Here is a 4569-nt window from a genome sequence, read left to right as displayed (position 1 = left end):
TATATGAATACTCATCTTCTTTTATTAGAAGGAAACCAAAACAAACCACTTATCCAAATCCAATGACGAAAAACAGTCCTGTAAGGTGCTCTGACTATACAAAGAACAACTACCCACAAAACCCATGGGAAAAAAAACACCCCTACTAAACAGGACCTTCAATTAGAGGCAACGAGGAACAGCTGCCTCCAATTGAAGGTCAGCCCAATAAACTAAACATAGAAATATAAGAACTAGAACAAACATAGAAATATATTAACATAGATCATAACAAAACAAAAAACAAAACACACAAAACAAACACACCACTGCCACGTCCAGACCAACTACAATAACAAAATGACCCCTTTCCTGGTCAGGACGTGACACCCATGATGACCTGCAGTTGGAAGTTTGATTTAGTCAGTATAAACCTCTGGGGTAAACAAAACAGATTTACTGCACAGCCAACGTTGTACAGTGCATTCGGAAGGTATTCAGACCCCCTGACATTTTTCCACATTTTATTATTATTATACATTTTATTATTATGAATCAAGCCACAAAAGGAACAATTTCCTTCAAAGATATTGCTAACTGGTATATAGATGAGTGACGAAGAGCAGCATTAGATACTGTACAGTATACAAAGATATTAATATTCAGAGTTGATTCACATTATCTACCAAAGTCATATTCTAGTTCACATTATCCACCAAAGTCATAACTATTATCACAATAGCCCAGATATGTTAAACCAGATGGAAGAGGAAGGGTAAATGCAGATGTGGCACCTTATTAAGCAGTATTTGTGAGTTCAAGATTTGGAAACTGAACTCTGGAGTAAATAGTTGAGGCAATGCAGTTGGGCCTTGGTCGTCTTGGTGGGTGTACCAACTGTATCACGTCATACTGAAAAGCAAATGTGGATATGAGTGAAAACATCCCTCATAAAGATAAATATTATTTAATATTCATATACTATATATATATATATATATATATATATATATATATATATATATATATATATATATATATATATATATATATATATTCCCACTACAGATACTGACCTCTAGACTGTCTGCCCTTTCAGGTGGTTCAGGGGTTGGAGGAGAGTCATGGTTCTTCTGGCAAGCAGCTCTCTTCCACCGCACTGAAATGGCTAAGATGACCCATATAGATGGAATTAGAATATACTATTGTGATCACACATCACTGAGTAACATCTTACATATTGCAGTGTGTATTGGATCTGCATGCAGGAAAAAGTACAGTAACAAATAGTCCTAACATTGCATGTAAAGGCAGGAAAGGTTAGCCTGGTATCCAGTCTAAAGAAAAGTTTTAGTAAGATAAAAAATATAATAATATGCCATTTATCAGACGCTTTTATCCAAAGTGACATTTTACGTATGGGAATCAAAGCCACATGCATGGTGGTGCCACCCAGATGTTACGAGGTTACTAACAAACCCCATTTTAAGAGTGTAGAAACACACCATACCACCCAGATGTTACTAGGTTACTAACAAACCCCATTTTAAGAGTGTAGAAACACACCTGACAGCAATAAAATGAGCACTGCATTTAAGACCCCGGATCCAATGAGAAGACCCTTTAGCCATGTTGTGTTGACGGCTCTGGGTTGCTCTGAAGCTTCAGGATCAACTGAAATGTGCATATGTACTTTTTTAAATTTAGTGCATTCATTTCAACAAAATTTGATATCCTATATAAGCACAATATATTTACAATAATTAAAACACTTCCCAGACTATTAAAGTTACTGTTAAATCAGTTGGAAAATTAAAGACATAATCACTTACGAAACATCAAACTTTTGTTTGTTGTTTCATTGATTGATTGATTGAAGTCCTGCAGTTTTATGGTAAATATGTGTAGCCTACATCCACTTTGAGTTATGGTACATTTCTGTAGTGGTCTTGCACCTTGCTGCATAAAACATGAACAAGAACACTTTTCAAATGTATATTTTAGAAAACATATAGTATATTGATCATTGAATGAAATGTGCACTTACCAGTGGTCATGAGTCTGGTGCCATTGCTGAATAGGAGATTATCGTTTTCTTTCTTTGCACAGTAGTACACTCCACAATCATCTACTGTTACATTCTGTATGAACAATCTATTTCCTGTTTCTAATGAATATTTCTGTCTATAATTATTATTGTAATAAAAAGCAGCAGGACTACTACTAGAGAAAGAGCGGAGTATGGCCAGTGGAGGCTGTGGGTGGCGATGTAGGTACCAGTGTGCATTAGTTACAATAAGAGAACAGTTCAGGGTTGCATTGTGTCCAAGTCCTACCAGTGTCTCTGTCAAAGCCTCAGTTCCAACACACAGTCTTAAGACACCTAAGAACAGAAGAATCCATGAGACACTTCATTTATTGTCAAATGAAAGTTAAATAGGAAAAATAAATGGTCTTACAGAACAGACAGGCAACAATCCTCGACATCCTCAGAGCTGTGATAAATCTTTGAGACTGAACTGACTTCCTCCTTCTAACAGACATCTGACTGAACACACAGTGCGACCACATGATCAAACCATAGTTTACAAAAAGCTAAAAGAAACACTCTTTAATAAAGAGCATTGAGGAAGTGAATATGTTTCCTTTAATAACACTGTGGTGTCAAAGTAAAATAACTTTCTAATTGAAAGGTTGACTGAACTAATAAGCTTTTACTGTGGAGCACATGTTCAATCTCAAGATATGAACAAAACGTCTGTCATTTGGTAGTACAATATTAATAACTGATCTGGAAATACTTCAATATCTTAGTAAGTAAAGCTGCATCTTGTTGACAGGAGGGACACATTGACTCAATCCTATTTCCAATTTGATTTTACAGATGGCCCTGGTTTTTAAAAACATTATGCATTTAAATCAGCAACAAATATTGTATTAAAAGCGCATTAAATTTAGTTCAGAAAAGCAAAGCTAAAATGTTTGGTATTTTACTAGGATCCCCATTAGGTGTTGCAGCGATCCTATCAATTAACACTGTGGCTTCAGGCAATTTGGAATAACTTTTTTACTCACCTCTAGGAAGGTGGTTCAAGCAAGATATATATTTGCAGTCACTTATTACATACATTAAAGAAAAAAATAAGTATTTCAGCAGTTTAACCACTCAGAACTTGTCAACAGTCTCATAAGCAGTACAATGACCAATTTCTGTGATGTACATCAAAGGAAATGGAGAGCTGGACTGAGGAGGAGAAACAGGAAGGGGCTGAGGTTCTGTCCTTTGATGCTCATGCTGCTGCTCTTTGGACCAATTTTAGGCTCAGGAGTTGGTTTTTCTGTAAAATAAAGAGGGACATTTCCATAGTGTTATCACACTGTATCATCAACTTCTTAAAACTGTTAATGGAAATTCCAATAAAGTATAGATAAGAGGCTGTTACACTTGGTTGTAATACAAACCTTGAACAGAAAGATCCACTTGACAAATAATGTTCACTGTTGGTATGAAACATGAATAACTCCCACTATCGGTGTCCTTGAGATCAGTCAGTAGGAGAGAAGTTGCCGTTTGCCCGTTCCTCAGGGAAAATCCTGATTCTGTTTCTGAACTGACGGTCTTGATCTGTCAAGTCTGCTTTTCCACTGACAATATTGTAGACATTACGGTCATCCATATCGCCAAAATATGGTGACCTCTTCAGTAGGCATTGCATTGTACCTAGGTCCCATGTGGCTCAGTTGGTAGAACATGGTCTTTGCAACGCCAGGGTTGTGGGTTCGATTCCCACGGGGGACCAGTACGGAGGAAAGAAATGTATGCATTCACTACTGTAAGTCGCTCTGGATAAGAGCGTCTGCTAAATGACTAAAATGTAAATGTCAAAATGTACATGGTAAAATAACCTTCAACTCTCTCCTGCAAAGAGCATACAAAACACAGACATCAAAATTATCCTCCAATGAATCCACTGACATCAATATGCTGTTTTGCACATGTAGAATAAGAACAAACAATATTAAGCATGACTGATATTAATACCTTGGAGTTCCATCAACAAGATCACATGTTATGGTTGGGAACGAGACTAGCAGGGTTATAAACACAGTGGCCTGGCTGAATATAAAAGAAAGGCTGAGCAACCAATCATAATACTGATGTGAATGGCCCATATTGGCACTGAGAGGTGAGTGCATTCCAAAGGGGTAGAGTCAACCTAAAGGACATGTTGCAACAGATGTGATGTTCCTCCCCATTGTGCATTTTACATAGGCCTAGTTTTTAATCTGCCTAAGGAATTGATAGGCCTAGTTTTTAATCTGCCTAAGGAACTGATAGGCCTAGTTTTTAATCTGCCTAAGGAACTGTTACTTTACTGTAATTGAAATGCCTTCAGACTAGACTGCATCCATATGTAAAAGTATGTGTAAAGCAACAATGTAGTCTATGTATTAACTAGCCAAAACAAGACGCAGTGAAGTGTGTTTTATAGGCTAACCTGTGAGTGCAGGTAACGAACGGTACAGTGGGGGAAAAAAGTACTTGATCCCCTGCTGATTTTGTACGTTTGCCCACTGATAAAGAAAGGG

General features: G+C 37.1%; 1 long non-coding RNA gene across 1 annotated transcript; it reads right to left on the bottom strand.

Moving 5' to 3' along the window:
* On the bottom strand, positions 1–4569 carry LOC106575543 (uncharacterized). The gene is made up of 6 exons (XR_006760038.2): positions 3442–4569; positions 2439–3317; positions 2027–2362; positions 1546–1653; positions 1056–1147; positions 1–891 (listed from the first exon to the last, which is right to left on the bottom strand). It is a non-coding gene; the product is annotated as an uncharacterized LOC106575543 (long non-coding RNA).

Source organism: Salmo salar, chromosome 17 (genome assembly GCF_965601325.2).
Source record: "Salmo salar chromosome 17, fSalSal1, whole genome shotgun sequence".
NCBI lineage: Eukaryota > Metazoa > Chordata > Actinopteri > Salmoniformes > Salmonidae > Salmo > Salmo salar.
The sequence above is the reverse complement of the archived record's forward strand: the minus strand, read 5'-3'. Positions and strand labels throughout refer to the sequence as shown.